Source organism: Manacus candei, unplaced genomic scaffold (genome assembly GCF_025592945.1).
Source record: "Manacus candei isolate 608988 ecotype Guabito, Panama unplaced genomic scaffold, ASM2559294v1 h1tg000050l, whole genome shotgun sequence".
NCBI lineage: Eukaryota > Metazoa > Chordata > Aves > Passeriformes > Pipridae > Manacus > Manacus candei.
The window spans coordinates 32,364,223-32,382,510 of NW_026138098.1; the positions used below are offsets into that span (position 1 = coordinate 32,364,223).

At 39.9% G+C, this 18,288-nt stretch overlaps 1 long non-coding RNA gene across 9 annotated transcripts in view; it reads left to right on the forward strand.

Annotated features, from left to right (window-relative positions):
- Positions 1-18,288, forward strand: part of LOC127476888 (uncharacterized) — a 554,098-nt gene that overhangs the window by 96,182 nt on the left and 439,628 nt on the right. For all 9 annotated transcript variants that reach the window (XR_007906755.1, XR_007906754.1, XR_007906757.1 and 6 more), the window contains exon 8: positions 4,102-4,198. This is a non-coding gene — a long non-coding RNA (uncharacterized LOC127476888). The remainder of the gene's footprint in view (positions 1-4,101; positions 4,199-18,288) is intronic.

Sequence of the window (18,288 nt, forward strand, 5' to 3'; positions counted from 1 at the left end):
AAGGTTAGCTAGTGACTAGGATGACATTAATAATTCAGCACATTGAAATGAAAGATGAAAATCAGACAGGCAATAAGTTAATGCTTATGTTCTGCTGACCATACACATTTCAGTTTGAAATGCTTTCTCATCCACTGGCAAAAATGCTAATGGCTGGAGTAACCCTGTGGTCCAGCTGCCCTTCTTTCACTTTGGCAACCACTGGGGGTTGGTATATCTGTCTGTTTAAGAGTATGTAGAAAATGGTATTTGTTTTGCATGTGCCAGTAGAAATAAACTGCATTTTCACTTCTAATTTTTCTTTTTCATTCTAGTCCTCCCTTCTGATATCCTGAGTTAACCTCTCATTCCCTGTGTTTAAAAGGATGTTGGCTTTTTTTTTTTGCTATTTCCTTCTCTTTCTTTTTTCCTTTTTCTTTCTTTTCATATCCATTTTTCTTTTTTTCTTCTTCTCTTGGTTTGTCTTTCCTTTTTTCCTATTTTCCCTTTTTTATTTTCTCTTATCTTTTTGCCTGTTTCCATTTTTATTTCTTATTTTTCCCTTTTGTCCTTTCCTCTTTTTTATCTTTTTCCTTTTTTCCTTTTTTTTTTTTTTTCCTTATCTCTTTATCCTCTCTGGTAAGTGGTGCAAAGTCTTTGGCCAGCTGGGGACCAGGTAGTCTGTTGTAGAGACACTGAAAGGTTCTTCTGCATCCTGGCATGTATCTGGAACCACAGCCTGTGGATGGAGAACAGGAGGCTGAAGTAGCTCCAGGGTTCTGCTGGTGAGCTGGGTCCTGCAAAGGGCTGTAGGTGGGTTACAGGCACCCTACAGACCCTGGCTCAGGGCTCTGCTCTCAGGTCTTGGTGTGGATAATGATTTTTCTTTTACGGTCCTTAGGGCAGGTTGAAGCAATACAGATCCAATTTCTCCCATCCCAGACCTGTAGCAACAGTCATAAATTCTGTGGTTAAAATTATCCAGAAGTCTTGGTTTCATCTCTGTCTGTACATGTAAAGCTAAGCAGAGACAGTGATTCAGATTAAATTCTTTGTTCTGTTGTCACATACTTAGCTAGGGAATCACCTTTTTCTCTTTCGACATCTTGTTTTGCTGCTGTGTAGAGTGAGAAGCAATTTGGTGACTTTGCAGTCACTAAAGAAATGATGACTGCAGGAACGTGAGAGAACAAGTTTAGGAAGAACTAGCACTGCTGGGGGAAACTATGATGGTCCTTAATTGCATTTATCTGTAGTGGCAGATAACAGTCTGTCCTTTAGCATCTTTTATGGTTCCAAGTGCTCCTGCAACCCCAGCCTTACCCCCATGACCATTGTGGAAATGGCCATTTCCCTGCCAGAAAGGAAGGGAGTGCTGCTGATTTGGATATAGAGGGAACTACTCTTATTTATTCCATCCCACATATGCTACTTAAGTGCACCAGAATCTGTGATGTTTTTCCAACATTGCCTTGGCAAAAGGGAAAGGTGAGGACTTGTGGCTTTTGGACATGTGGTTGCAAAGCTCCACAGATCAGAGTGTTTGTCAGGGTAAGGATGGTGGGGAGAAAAAGGGCAGTGTGGTCTGAGCTGCAGCTTACAACACCTTCATAAAATGGTCTTCTCTGGGGGACAGCTTGCCTGTCACTCCTTGGAGAACAGGAGAATGAGTTACTTCCTCCCAAACTGAGCATCTGTAGTGTTTCTTCCGTGGCTTTGTCCCTTTTATCTTATAAGCAGTGAAGAGAAAACAGATTTCATAATTGACTGAGCCCCAGTTTTTGCTTTAGTTTGAGTATAATTTCCCAGCACACACTGATACCGTGTGCTTAGTTTTTCATACATGCTCAGTTCTGAATACAATATTCTGAAGAACTGACTAACATCAAAGATGTTTCCAAAATCAATATTTGTATAACATACCAGTGGAATTCTGTTGAAATGGTGCTGACTCGTATGGCTTTGGATATGCACAGTTTGGAATCACCAAATAGCATGCAAGGTGAAGAATTGCAACTGAAAACTAAACATGCTGTGGAAGGTGTTATATTTAATAGAAATGTGACTGTTTCAACATCACTATTATACTGCAAATGTCTGAAGTAAAATGAAAAAGAGAGTGATCAATAACAAGTTACTTGTAACTCCAACGTCACATTCCATAGATTACCTTTCTTGAATTGGACAGCATATGAGTCTCATCAGATAAAGCACAATGAATTTGATGTGCCCTAATTCAAATCATAATGAACTTCATTCTACATCACAGTGATATGAAAAGTTTGATACCCTTGGCAGCCTTCTGTTTACAACAGGTTTCCACAGAGGAACAAGCATAGCACAAACACTAACTAGCAGCTGGCTCTTCCACTACCGAGAAATAACTGCACACTTCTGGAGCAGTAAACTAGCAAGGAGTTAACACTGGTGCCTTAACTTGTAACCACTGAGGATGTAGCTATCTAATTTATTCCTGTGGATTTTGGTTACTGCAAAGTATCTTTTACATGTAGTTTTACCTGACTGTTTTTGCTGCTAATGGGGAAGGTCTCTGTTCCCTATTCCTCACCACTGGCTTGGTGTCAGAGTGATCAGGAATTTGGAAGTGGTTATCACCACTTTAGAGGAATGTGAAAATGCAAAGACAGGAGATATCAATCATCATCACAAGTCAAATTCATTAAAGAGGAAGAACTGTTTTAAATAAAGACTTTTATGCCAAAAGGGCAATAACAGGTAAAAGTGTTCATGTAATTTATTCAGAGAATTTTGTGATAACTGTCAAGATATTCAACAGCTTTCTCTCATTATCATTTGCTTCATGTACCTTGACTTGGCAAAGCCTTTAGGAAGATATTTAATCAGAAGTATGCAAATGGTCCTGCTAACTTCAACAGGAAATCAGCACTTAGAAATAGCAAATCTTAAATATTGTCTTAAATGTTGAGACATATTGGTACTATGATGAGTTATGCAGTCTTCTTTTTTTTTTTTCCCTACAGTGCAGCTAGAGAATTTTTCTGCAAGTTTTCAAATATTCCCTTAGCAAGGCTGTGCAAATCATTCTACAGGAGCTGCTGCTGGGTGACCTGAACAAAAAATGTTTCTGCTTCCATATTAAAACATAAATCCTAGGAAGTTAGCAAAGATTTTTTTGTTCGAATGAAACTTTTCATTCCCCACTAAATGTTTTTTTTTTTTTTTTAATGGAATGTACTGAACCTGGTCCCAAAATAACACTTTAAATTAAAAATTGAAGTGCTTCACTTGGAAAATGTCATACTGTATATTTTTTCTGACATACCTATTGCACAATATAAGTTTCAGAGGTTTTGGTTTCTCCAAACTGCCTTCCATAGAGAATGAACTATTTATGAGAAAAAAGAGTTTGGCTTTCCTTGCTTTTCCATTATTTTTTCAATGGAGCTGGTCAAATGTTGCAAATACTTAGCAAATGCCTTTGTTTCCTATCCATCCTGATGGAAAAGGGCTTTTCTTTAAGTAGGAGCATGCAAGGTAGACACCCTAACCCTGGTCATATGTACTGAGAGTAATTTGTGACTTGAACTGTGTTTTAACTTTCCGTAAATTGAAGACTTGGCGAAAGAGACTGAAGGATTTACATTCAAATAGCCTATTTTCTACCTCAGTTTTTGGACATCTGTGACTGACCATAGACCTTCAGAAATGTTTATCAGGAAAAATATTCTACAGTGGATTTTAGGGGAAACTTAGACAACCTGAAGGTGGACTTAAAGTGTCTTTACCTCCGTATTGGAAACAGTTACCTACAACACATGTAGTAAAACAACTTGCCCAAAGTCACACCGTAAGAGAGGTGGAGAAGTGAAGAGCAGAAGCTGTTGTCCATGCTCCTCCCTGTTTACCCTGTGCAGGGCCTTCCCTGGATTTGTTGCAGCTTGCTGGGGAAATACAGTCAGTTCTCTGGGTTTGCTTGTGCCTGTTCCTTTGTCTTTAGCAGAGTGCAGCATGTGGGCCTACAGAGCTGCAAGTGCTTCAGTCTGTTCATTTCAGGTATCCCAGTGATCACGTTTTTGATTGTGGAACTGTGGCAATGTTCTGAGATCACATGTGTGCCTTGTCTTTCATTATATCTGTTAGGTTCAGGATACCTAGAGACAAATGATATGGAAAAAGGCCTCCATGACAGGTCCCTACTGGCACTGACTGTACAAGCAGGAGGACACCTAGGCAGAAGGTAAGAAAAGCCTCTTTTAATTTTTTGACTTCACTGATGTAAAGCCTAATGAGGTGATTTTAATTTATTTGGCTACCAGCAATGGTATTTAAATGAAGCACGTAATTTGTTAAATACTAACAAATATGCTTGAGGCTGTAAAGTTAATGTAATTTTTTGCTTCACTGGGAGCCTCGGAGGCGTTTGATTTCCCTTTGCCCAAACTCAACTTCATCTGTAAGCAGGCCATACTAGCAGGTTTGATGAAGCATTTCTCTTTGTCATGTTTTAAAATATGGAATTTGAATTTCTTCTTTAGCCCACTGGACCCTTCCGAAGCCCTTGCTGCCTGTCCACCTGCCATTTCCAATGTTGGTCCGTGCAGGAACACCGAGCAAGCCGTGCTGTCTGCTCCGCTCTTGTTCCATTGCCCTTGTTGTCCTTGTGTATAATTCTGCTGCTTCGTTCGTTTCTCACATGGTGTTCAGTTCCTGACAACTCTAAAAACCTCCTCTAATCATTTTGGCAAACAGAAGGCTACAGATTTTAGGGCCTCACCACAGCTTTCATGGCGAGTACTTATATGCATCCTGATCTATAAATTTTCCACCTCCTTTCTCAGCCTTGACCCTGTAATTTGTGGGACAGAGCGGCAGCATGGAGTCCTCTGGAAGCATCACTAGCTAAATGCACACACCATGTCACGCTTACAACCTTGCTCATGGAAGAGCATGGTGTGGGTGAATACATAAAGGGTTCTATGTGGAATTTATTGTTACAGTGTATTTCATAAAGGTTGTGTGGTTATTTTAGGGAGGGGGAGGAAAGGGAGTATTTTTGGTTATTTTCCAGACAGAATGATGAGTGAAGCTCCAGAGAACTATTTTAACCATATGATACACATAAAACTGGACTAGGAAGTACTTTGAATGATAGGTGGTTTTCTTGTTTGGTTTTTTTGTGAAAATTCTTTCATTGTTAAGCCACATAAATATTGGGAACTTTGTAATGACTGTAGTTGCAGAGATTTTGATGGACATTTTAATATCAAAGTAAATTGCTATTAGAAGGAAAACTTAAAATGCTTTCTAGCTATAGAACGCTGATACGAAGAAGGTGCATTTGGGGAGATACTGGGAATGGTCGTTGTACAGCAAGACCAGACTTAAAAGAGGAAAGAAATCTTGATTGTAATAACTCTGTTCAGTAACGGTAAAAAGACAACACTAAAAATTTTCAATTAATATACAGAGTTAATACAATGTTCATGCGGGAACATTTTGCCAGGAAAAAAGGAAATATTCTTTTATTTCAGATAGGGGGAGGAAAAGCACTACTTGACTTGCAAATCTTCTGGAAGAACACTTATGTTCTCCGTCAAATATATGTAAATTAAACCGTATTTTAAATCTTTTCACAGGTCCTGCTGGATGGAACATGTCTCAAGGGCAATCCAAAGAAGGAGAACATTTGATAAGCACACGTATCTCCAGGCAAAGCTCTGTGCATTCCCACGGAGCTGTGATGCCAGTGAGCTCTCTGCCATGCCACACACTTTTTCCTTCTCCTTCGGGCTGTGAATCAAATCCTTTTGAAGTTAGTGGAGCTCTCCCTGCAGACTTCAAAGGGCTGTGGATCAAGCGCTGTAGAGGAAGTGCAGTTCAGGAAGTGCTGATCTGAGCTTCACTTCCTTTTGCTTTCCTTTTCCCTTACTTCCCTTAATTTCAGAAAGGAACATACTATATTCCATCTGTTCTCAAACGGTCCTGGGCTGTGAACCACCAGAGCCTGGCACTGTGTCAGAGGGCTGTCAGAACAGGAAGGAGCACAGTTGTTCTGTTCTCCTGGCTCCTTTAGTGTCTGACTCCTTCCACCAGAGCTTCTTTTCCTTTCTCATGATGTGGTGCAATGGAAGAAAGTATCTGGCATCTAGTTTTCAGCTGTGAGATGAACATCAGATGCTTACATGATCTCTCTACCCACACACAATTTGTGTTCGTGTGTGCATATAAATTTATTCTATACCATTGCAGTTATAAATTTGTTCAGAACTTAAAAATTCTGTGGGTGGGTATCTACGTGAGAGAGACAGAAAGAGATGATCATGCTACAGGGATAACACTATTGCTTAGCTCCTTTTGCATCTAATGGAAGTCCAAAAGACTACCTGGAATCAAGTTGCTGGAAATTGGATCAATTTTGGAGGCAAAATAATCCACTTAAAACTGTTCCTTCTGCATGCATGTTATTTTTTTTTTCCAGGCAGGTGTCCAGCTCCATGCCCTTTCCTCTCTCTTCTCTTCTCTTACCTTTCTGAGCACAGGAGGCCCTTAACAGTGCTTGCATTGGGTCAGGGCAGGTTGCAGTAGCAGTGATTTAGGGATTAAATCTGATGAGGGGGAACTTGAAGCAGGGCCAACCTTTTCCAAAGGACAGTGCAGGAAGTTGGATTTGACTTGTCAAACTAAGCAACAGTGGTTTTCTGGAAACAGCATCTTCCTCTCTTTCCAGCAAAACCTCTCTTTTGCCAGGTATCAATGTCTACATCTGAGACCTTCCTGTAGCACAGAAATTCTGCTTCAGGCAGATTTTTACAGAACAAAATTCTGGTAATCCTCTCCTCTGGTAAAGAAAAATACATTTTATAATGAAAGGTTTTCTGGACATGGCATCTCCAACACTCTTCCCACCTCTTCTCTTTCCCTTCACAGCAGAAGGATGATTCCTAGGTGACACAACAAGATGTGTTTTTTCAAGCAGTTTTACAGTTAGTAGTTAAATATGTTTGTGAGATAAGAAGTATTGCTGAAAAGATAACTCCCTCCCCTTCCTTAGCCCAGAGAAAGAGCAACAAAAGCCTTATACAATGCAATTAAAGCCTCTCATAGTATACAGCGGCTGTAGTCTGAAGTTTGAAAGAAGATAAGCCAGGGAAATTTCATGTTAATTATGTAAACAACATTGCTTGTGGGTGATCTTCCCTGCCTGCTGCTGCTACTCTGTGCTGCTTCCCAATATTTGAGCCTTGCCCCTGGTCAAGATGAGGGTGCCCAGGCTGATGTGGGACAGGGCTGCTGAGGTGCTGAGCTAACAGCTGGATAAACCTGATGAGCCTAAAATTTATACTGAATTTAGGTATGCAAGAAGACCAGGAGGTGCACTCATGTCTGGTGTGTGACCACTGGGGGTTTTATTAACCATGAACTCCCTGAAAGGTTTTATACATTCTGCCGAAGGGGAAAGGAGAGGAAGTGTGAATGTTTAGCTCAACAGCAAAAGAAGCTGAATTGGAAAAAACCAAACCAACTACCTGTTATTTGCTACTACCTAGGTTGGAAGTTTACCCAACAGGTAGCTGATAACTTAGTAACTCCGAGGTGTTACAGGTTTCTGTGATGGCAAACTACTGAGAAAAAATGTGAACTGGCATTTTCCACCCCTGATGTTCTATAGCTCCCTGAAAGAGGAGTTTGCTCATGGATTGCATCTCAAGCTAAAGGCTGGGAAAGTTGGAAAATAGATCATCCACCTATGGAACTTGCTGTTCCTGCCCAGAAATCTGGTGGGGATAAAGTAGGGCTTCTGTACTAGCTTTGTGCCAGAGGAGTTTTACTCTGAGGACATATCTAGCAGGAAAATGACATTTTTGTACACCAAATTCTTTGCACGTAAGCTACATTCACTGTGATTCTTCCCTAATATGTCTGCAGAGTGAGACTCTGGAAACACTAGCAAAAAATAATATTTTTACAACAGAGCCATCTTAATGGAAGAAGAACACTGATCAAAAATCGTAGATGCATTTATTTTTTTATCTGGTATGAGCAGAACAAAAATAATATTTTCAAATGTGTTATATTGAAATCTCATGGGGGAAAACAAAAAAAAGTCAATGATTAATCATGCAATAGCAGGTAAGAAAGCAAGTGTACAGAATCCTTAGGTTTATTTAATTTCATAAACAGGTTTATATTCTTCTGTGGAACTCTAATTCAGAATTTTTTTGAAGCATCCATATCAAAAGACACTGGCCTGGAATAATAATGTGATTGATAAGATGAAAGAAAGCTCTGAAAGAACTCATATTCTTTCTTTTCAAAAAGATAAGTTTAACATTAGTGTTCTCAATAGAATTACAAGCCAGAAACACAGAGCACATGGGTCTGATTCTGCTGTCTGTGTCTGATATTCCTACTCGTACCTGCTTAGAGCAGGTTCCTGTGAGGAACTCCCTTACCATCACATTTTCCTTCTACACTGAGAGTCTGTCTTAAATTAAAGTGTGAGTAAAGCTTACAAAGCCATGGGCTATGAGGAGAAGCAAATACAGTGAGTTTATTATTTAATGCAAATTAAATATCCTAATTCAGAGTCTTAGTGTTACAGCCACAGTGAGACTGAAGTCTACTCGACTAGAGAGGGAGGGTCCTCAGCCCTCACTTGTTATTTAAAGGCCATCCTCTGCCGTGCTTCCTTAGTGATTTCAGTGCAGCCTCTCCTGTCATTCCCAGAAGAGAGGGGTGATGTAGATGGATCATTCTAGTCCCTGGAGTGCTCAGTCAGACCCTTCAGAAGAAAATCTCTGCGGCATTATGAAAATGATTCCCTTCCCCCATTATGCAGTGACTGAGACAGGTAATGATTCCAGGAGCACATGTCCCTTAGGATCCCTCTCTCTCCTATTAACATGGTTTAGCTGCAGGTGGCACAGCCACTCCTCTTTGAATACCAGCTCCCAGCAGGCATCTGACATCTTACTGGGATTAAATCCTTTAAAAAGTGTCATTGTTACTAGTTTGGAGGCAGAATTTCACATTTGGACTGTATGCATAACTACATATATTCAATTTGGATTACCTGCTACTGCATCCTTTTAAGCTCTCTCCCAAGAGGTCGTTTAGGACATGGGTGTGATAAAATGATCAAAGAAAAATGCAGCATGCTGAATTTAAACAGAAACTTCTGCAGAAAAGTGTGGAATTTGCCTTATGAGTTACATGCAGAACTGCATGTCATTCAGTAAATAAAATAGTGGGTTTTTAATGTGAATTTTGACTGTTGGTCCATTATGGCAGGAGGAGCAGCAGTGTAAGAGACTTTAATCACAGTAAGGGCTTCCTTCTTCCCCTGGCCAATGGAGCCCATTATCCTCTAAGTACATTCCCTTATTCTGGCCTTTCCTTTTCCTCCTTACACTTGTGTCACTGCTGGAATAAGACTCAAAATGCTATGGAGATTAATCAACCAAATCTCTTTTATCGATATTTTTTTTAAAGCGCTGTCATGTAAAAATGTGTTTACCTCTGTCAGGTCTCTTCACAAACAATATAATACAATTTATTTTCATTCTCTTATCTGATTTGGGCTTTCATATATGTTAAGCCTTTCAGTAAATCAACTTTAATATTTAATACCTTACCTTACTATCTGCAAGCCAAAGGTCTTACTTTTATTTTAATGTCAATATATCTGGCTTATACAGGCCTTTTAAATGATTCACAGCATATCTTACCAAGCCTCTTAAGCAGAAATAATAATAATAAAACAAATGCAGTTTTCATTGATGGAGATTACCAGCTGTTTTCAATGAAAATGCTAAAACAATGAAGGGCTATGAAAGATGTAAAATAAAAGGATTACCTAATTATCTGTATGCATATGAAATTGTACCAACAGGTTTGCAGATGAAGCAAACAAAACTGCCATTTTCTGCTCATGTGGAATTATGTGGGTATTGCAATTCACCTTCTTTTATTTTAGCAGGGGCTGAATTGGAGCCATCTGCAGCTTTACTATAAAGGCAGGAGAGAGACACTGTGAAAGCTATTTTCACATACCTTTGATACAATAATGGAATTCTTTGATAAGAAACAAAATAGGAGAAAAAGGAATGATTTGGAGAGAAAAGAGAAGATTGATTGGGGAATTTGGCTAACACTTGGATAAACAATTTTAAATTCTGTTTTTTCAGTAATAGGTAGAACTGCTCAGAACTTGAGAAAGCTCATCTGAGCTGAGGCTTTTGTTATGGAGGTTTGAGGAGAGAAAAAAAACCTCCACAAAACAAATGGTGTATCTGCAGTAGAAAGGGGGGAAATTGAAGAGTCAGTTATCTCAATTGAAACAAAGATTATGGATCAGCATTGATTCGTTCCCTAAAAAAGCCTTTTCATTTGTTCACTGTGCATTTAAATGGGTGAAGGAACATGAATGAAGTTGGCTTTTATACCTCTGGGCACTTTAAATGCAGTCGTGCCATTTAGTAAAGCCTGATGTTTTAATTTTAATTCTCAGATCGTGGCATTTTGTACTTGGGGAAAACCCCCCCCACAATTCTGAGCATGAGCTTTTTGAAACAGTTTTCTTTGTTTCCCTTTATTATTATTAGTTTATTTTTAAAGATAAAAGTAAGGATTTTTCTATACTTGTAAGACATAAGAAGAAAATCCCCCCATAGCAGAGATGTGAACCATTGCAAAGTGTCTCATGTGGCAGAGCCCAGAACACAATGTTCAGCCACTGCATTATTCCTGGGTCTTTGGCACCTTGTGATCCAAATGGCCAAAGAGGCAGTTCAGGCTACCCCTCAGGGACTCCAGGCTGTATTGGAGCTTTTCTGAAGTTCTGGTGCTGTTACGTGGTAGAAAAGTGCCTTTATGAAACAATGACTCTGCTCAGGATTTAAATCTAGAGATAACAAATGACAGACAGAAGGGATAGTTGGCCTGCATGCTGGCTCTCACAGCAACAGGCAGCATAGTTACAGCACGGTGACAGCATTTCTCAAGACCAAGCTGAGGGGTGGCATGACAGGTAAAAGAAGAAACCTGCATAATCAGAGGTATTGATAGAACCCAGCAGGACTCACTGCTAGGCTTCCTTCAGTGTAGGATGTGATAAAACTGAGTTTTTAAATCAGCAAGATATTCTCATGTAATAAATGTCCACATTTTTTCTTCTCCTGTAGCTTAGCTCTATTATTCAGGATGATCTCAAACAACACAGCTGCCAAAATTTATTCTAGAATATAGGTGGTTGTCATGATGTGCACCTGCTTTAGCTGGGAATAATTCAGGAGCGACCATGTCCCAGCGCATTCCTGTGTGTGGGGAGCTGTTTGTCATTCTCTGTTTTAATGCAGATGGCAGCAGAGCACAGACCAGGAGATAAGTGTTTTAAATAGGGCATCCAATAGATGTGAACCAAAGAGTTCCATAAATATTCAAGCAAACCCTGTTTCCCTGGAAGCCTGTGGTTAAATCTGCCAAACCCTGTAGCTTCAACAAAACTCGACAGTTCAGCTCAGTACGAACCTTGAGATTTTAAGTCTTCAGATCATCTCTTGGTATTCTGTAAGGTCAGCAAATTGTTTAAAGGACTATTTTAATATTAAACCACAATATTCTGTGAAGAAAATATGATTGCATTGTCCATATTAGTCCATATTTTGTTAGCCCAAAGGAAAAAAAAGGGTTTAGGAGAGAAAGAGGAGAACAGAGAGAAAGAAGAAACAAGAGGGGCACACAAGAACTGCAAATATTAAATGGCTACAGAAGAAAAACTTGTTATTAATTTCTGAGGTGAATATAAGAAGAAATTATACCCTTAGGTTTGAGCAAAGATGACAAACTTAGTTATTAGGAAAGATTTTCAAACTGCAAATTTCTAAAGCATCTAAAATCCACAGCTGTTTCATTCCCATCCCAGAGAGAGGAGAGTAGGGAGAAATGTCTGCCAAGAGCAAGCTCTGTGTTTGCATGATGTCCATGTCTACTGTTCTCTTGCTGTGGGGTTTTCCTTGGAAGGAAGTGGTGTGACTCAGCAAGTGAATATTCAGTTAGAACCAAGGGGTTCACGCAATCTTTGTTTCATCTGCCATCTGTATTTTTATCCTTGCTATTATTTAGTTTGTTCAGTCGAAGAGCTACACCATTATTTTCTGTTGCTCTATAAATATAGATGAAAAGCAGTTTGTTGATACATTTAAATTAGGTAAGCAGCAGAAGAAATTCAGCTCAGAGTACATTGCCACATCAAACAGGTAAATCAGACTTTTGTAAGGAAATATGTCTGAACTGTGCAGCTTCTTGCTGCTCGTCTGGAAATCTGCAAACAAATAGCTGAGGGAAAAAGTAAAGGGAGAAGAGCAAATAGATGGAACATTCAGATTGGAGAACTATTTTCCAGTATTTGGACACTTCTTTGTTTGAAAATCTTTAAGTTCTCTTTTTTTGGAAGGAGAGCTCTTTCTGGGCTTTCTCTGTTAGCAATATCTAGGTCCTTCCTGGCAGTGTATCCATCAGAGGGGATCCAAGGAGACCTGGACTGTTACCAGAAGTGCAGTGTTTTCTATGTCCTCTTCTAGGGCTCCCATCTCAAGTAACATGAGTTATCACATATGGAAACAAGATCTGCCTACATGGAAACCCCAGTTTTCTTAACTGACTTCAGAAAGTGGGACAGCTCTGTTCTCAGACTTTTTGTTGAAGGAAGTTGGATCATAAGCCCTTAGAAGATATTTGGATTTTTTTTCTTTCTGTTTTTTTACTTCCACCTTGTAAAGTTACACTGCAGGAATGGCTTGCAATTGAACTTGCTTCTTGTGTTTGAGGAGTGTTATGTTTGCTAATTCATAACCATTCACAGAAACTTCTGAGAAATAATTTCATGTTTGTATGTGGTGGGGGGAAACAGTTTTCCCCCCTGAAGTTATAAAATGGTAAAACCCCAGGGGGTGGTGACCCTGGAAGTTTTGAAGTTTCACCTAGTGAACACTTCTGCAAAATATAAACATATCACACTTAGAACTGAAGAGAAGGGTAGTTGTAGTTTGGTGGTAGAAGTGGTAGCCATGTTGTGAAAGCCATGAGCAGAAGGGGCAGGACACCCCCCCCGGGGGGCTCTGGCCCCCTAGCCCCGGCTGGGGCTGCAGGGACTTGGAACAGCATAATGCTGGGCTAAGTACCTGTGGCTCAAAGCTAAAAAAGTTTTCTCCACCGTGAGTGAGCAGAGACAGAGCAGTGGCAGAAGCAGCGTCCAGAGACTGTGGCTAAGAGCCAAAAGATAAGAAAGCAACAGTATGCAGCCAAGGAAGAGCTGTCTGAGAGAGCCGAGAGAGAGAGAGAGCAGCAGCGAGAGAGGAACTTGGGGTAAGAACTGAAATAAAAACCCCATACCCCTCTGAGACCTCTGAGAAAGGAGGGAGATGGACTCCTATTTAAGGAGAGGAGTCTTGGAGTGCTGCAGCACCGGAGAGAGAGGAGCTGAGAAGCTCAGGCATCCTGAAGCTGGACTGGGATGGAGAAGGAATGTAGAGGGGGTGACCTTGGCCTCCCCTTGCTGCTGCTGCCAAGCCTAGCAGCCTGAGACAGAGCACAGGAGCTCTGGTAGAACTCTTGAGGCAAAGGCTTTCAACTGAAAGCTGCCCAAGATGTTCTGACTCAGGGGTGAACCCCCTGAGGAAGGGACTTTGACGAAGATGCCCCTGCACTTCGTGATCTGACCGTGGTGAAGTGAGTTTTGTCCCTGCTACGCAGCCCACGGAGGAAGACCTTCGTTTGAAGGCGGGTGGCCGAGGGGCTTGGATACCCCTCGTGTGTATTGAAAAGAGATCCAGCTACAACAATCCAGTTACAGATGCTGCATGAGAAGAAGAGCGAAACAGATAGTCCTGCTGCCCTACAGACATTGCTGCTCTGAAGAAGGGATCTTTCCTTCTTCCCTCCTGGACTTTTATTTGGAGGGGAGAAGAGATTTGATCCATTGTAAATACTGATTTATCACAGTAGAGATAGTTGAGATCGTGTGTGTAATGTATTATAGTATTTAATTGTACAGTCGTAATATATTCCCTTTCCCCCATTTTGAGTCTTGTGTGGTTGTCTGGAAAAAACCTTCTCACATTGAGTTGAGATGTGGGAGGGGGTTTGAAGGTAGGGAATTAGATTTTTGAGGCTCTCAAACCATGACAGTTTTTTACTTCCACCTTGTAAAGTTACACTGCAGGAATGGCTTGCAATTGAACTTGCTTCTTGTGTTTGAGGAGTGTTATGTTTGCTAATTCATAACCATTCACAGAAACTTGTGAGAAATAATTTCATGTTTGTATGTAATAATATTGTACAAATACTAATTGTTTTCACAAAACTATAATGTCTGACAGGCACTGATGTTAAATATTCAGTGCTGACAGATCTGTGAAACGTTAATGGTTTGCAAATACAACATCTACCTATACTGAATTTTCTGTTCTGCTTTATGTTATCATAAACTCTTGAAAGTTTAAAGCTTGTACTAGCAGGGAGACAGCAAGGAAGTGGAGATGCTCACATCTATGGCAACAAATTGACTACAGAAAACAAATTTTGAGAACAGACTCTAAAGTAACTAATGAAAAAAACCAACTAAGAAAAGCCCAATCTAGTAAAATAAGCCCTTCCAGCAGTCGTATCACAAGTGTTACGTTTATGTCCTTCTGCTGCAGTATTTATTTTGTGCCATTTACATTGCTCACTGCTCACCCCTTTGGAGGGTAACATCTCTCTGAGGCTGGAAGACTGATTATGAATTACTAAATTGTTCAAATCAAGCAGTGAGAAACACAACAGGAAATAAGCACAAGGAACTACAAAATACTTTTCAGGTTGTTTTTTACTGTGATAATGTGGCTAAAATGATTTTTAATGACACAATACCACTATTGTCCATGATGTACCCTAATAGTTTCAGTCTTTTCTTAGGCTTGGAACTCCAGGGCCTGGAGCTCTTCTTCCACAAGGTTTTCACATGTATGTGCTTGACTTTCAGAGCTCAGAGTTACTGCAGGGTTGGTTCAGCTGGTCCTGAAAATGCCTTTATGTGCTGGGGCACAGAAGGGACTCTGCTTTTCCATAAAGGAGATCCTTCTGTTGGTGATCAGCAAGGCTGAAACCTGCTGGAAGGAAAGGAGGGTCGTGAGTGCAATGCTGAGGAAGGGGCTTTGCAGGCCCTGCCAAAGGGTGCTGCAGTGGGATCAGTTAATCCCTTGGGATAACTAAGCACCGCCTGTGGGGCTGAACTTGGGTTCTGCTGAGGTGACTGCCTTGCTGCTGAGGCAAAAGAGTGTTTTTGCAGTCAGATAATTGATATGCAGACAGAATACATTAATCACACTGGTTTTAGGGTTGCATGTGTGGGAAGATAATTTCACAGAATTTTAGAAGGAAGTGATAGTTATAACATCAATGTCTATCTATTTTTGTCCTAGTTACAGCTCTTCCAAGTGCTTCAGTGAGCGAGCCAGATTGTTTGAGCCTTTTGTGAGGGTGTGTGTTATTTTGTGTACTACCTAGGCTCTGGATCCTGCAAAAAGATCTGTACTGAGCCTTCTGCCCTATGATTAGGCCATTTTGGTTCTGTAGGGTGGACAGTTAGAAGGTAAACTGAAGCATTTCTAAAGGGGTTTTTAATATGCTTTGACCCAAGACACAGTCTATGAAACCTGAAATTGGTCTTGGATTTGGCCTGCTGAAGGCTTTGAGGCTGACTTTCAGTAGCAGTTCAGACCATGGTAGTACTCTCTTAAATTCTATGTCCATTGCTCCTGTTTATTAAATGAAATGGGAAATGCACTCAGAAGCCACACCAAACTTAATTGTCTTTTTTATAATAGCAACACTGCTACGGCAGTAAAGCAGCTGATTCGCTTGTCTGGGTTAATGTCATTCTAGTTTATAGAAAAACAGAAAAAGTAATCCATTCAAAAAACCAAAGCAGACTTAGAAGGAAATTCACTTTCAGATAAATACATAGTTTGTGAAGACTATTTAAAGTGCTTACCCAATTCACAAGGAAACAGAAACCCGTGAAAAAGATTTGAAGGCAGAGAGAACATTAAAGATGTAAATAGAAATGTTGATTTTTTTATGATAGAAGTGTAACCATAAATGCAAAAGCAGATCAACAAAGGCTAATAATAATAGCCATTCCCACATGGTTGTTTAGGAAGCTCAACCCAAGAGTGGGCACTGCTTAATGCAAAGGCTGCTGGGGCTTATCAGTAGATCATTTTTCTCCACTTAAAAAATGTGATTATTTTCTTGTGAGTATGAGAAAAAAATGGATTTTCTCTTTCTGAATGACAATGTATATACTCTGAGACATATTCCACCCTGCACTTTTAAACACTTCAAAGATAAATTGGGTTGTTTGGAAGGTTTTAGAAAAGTGAATGCATACATTTATATTTACTTGAATTCTAGCTGCTTATTAAAGGAGTAAAGAATATGGTTTGAAAATATGATTTATTTTACAGTGACATCAAGACATTTCTGGCAGATAAAATGGCTATTTCAGATAATAAGACAGTGCTGGGTAAAATGCTGAAAATCATGCTGATGACATAAACTTTCAGTTGGCAGTATTTTTTGAGAACTTTTAGAAGTCTTTGTGAGTGGGTAAAAGAAAAATGAACATATACAGGAGGAATTAAAAAATCTACCTTAAATCTACAACTACGTTAAAAGGATAAATATTAGCAGACACAAAGGAGTCTCTTTAAGAGTGAAGTAGTGAAATTAAATGGTCAAATGTAGGATCATTGTGTGCTTTTGCAACTCCCTGCAAGGAAGATCACTAGTACAATATAGAACACAAAGATTAAAGCAAAATAGAGCGATGAATGTGGAGGATCTGTACACATAATTCCTGACTATTTAGGAAGTAAAGATGTTTTAGAAGTCCCTTGCAGAAAACATTTTCGTTAGATCCTTTCAAATCCAAGGAACTTTCCAAGATATGAAAGAACAAGTAGGAAAAAAGCACAGATACTTTGGAAAGTTTGGCAGAGTTAGGAATCAAAGTCATGAAGTTTCGGAAGTGCTGTTATTATTCATGGATGATAACTCAGCTGCTTGTAGATGATTAACTCCTGATAAATATCACAGTGACCCAGATGTGCAAATGAAGATGATTGGAGGAGGATGAGTGACCTTTCTGTTGAGTAGGTCAGTGAGCAACTGAGTTTAGATTGGCAACTTGCTTGGTTTTGTGTGTAGTGAAATGCCAAAGTACTAATGTGATGGATAGAGTCCAAAGTGTTTTATGGTACCTTGTCCATAAGGTCACCCACCCCCTGCATGCAGAGATAAAGTATGTTTAGAATAACTTACCCATTTAAGAGATGACTTTGTTCCTATTGCTTCTGAAGGTGAACTGTGAAACCCAATCAAGTATACTTATAATTTTTGGATAGTCTTACTTTGCTATCTAGACCAGATTTAACCAATAGTGAAGAGAAAAAATTCATGTATTTCAACAATGTCACAGCAGCAGCTTTGGCTAGACCAACTCTTTTCAGCCTTCCTCAAGAATACCTTTACAAGAAGGATGTCTACTCCCACAGACTTCAGAACACCATTTGCAATTCCGTAATCCTCAGATAGGGAGTTTACTGATGTATTTTTCCCCAGAAGAACCTTTGTGTTGTGGTCTCCTGTTAGATATTTTGCTCTAGGAGCTGTGCCCAGGCAAATGTCAGAACTGCTATCAAATGGTATCCTCAGAGGAGTATGTCAGTAAATAATTTGACTGAAGGTGGCATGCAGGGAAGAGAGCCCAAAGGAGCCAAGGACAGACCTTCATCTATGCCTTGGGCTTTGTATTTCCCGCGCAGCTCTCTCAGGCCTAACTGATTACAAACACTCTCATCTCTGACTAAGCCATAATTCACTTCGTTTCCCCAAAGAGCCAAAGTCTTGGTTCTTTGTCTCAAAGGTCAGGGTTTCATCTAGTTCAATGTTCTGTGTATTATGAAGGAGCACAGAGCTTTCTGCCAATAAATCCTGTTCTCCACTATCAAAGGCTTTGGACACCTTGGGCAGAGGAACTGCTTCAAAGGTGTGGGTAGCTGGATGGGGTTTTTATTTTGAAAGGTGTTGCCCTCCTTTTTGTGGATTTTCAGATTTCTAAGTTCCTTTGAACCCTCTGAGCAAAAGCTATCATAATCAAATGAAAGAAATAGGTTCTACTCATGAAGTGTAATGGGCCTTTCCTGTGGTCCTTGCAGAAATGGGTTAAAACCAGAAAGAATAGGTGTGGGTTTTTTTTAATACTGCTTTCTTCTCCTCTCTCCT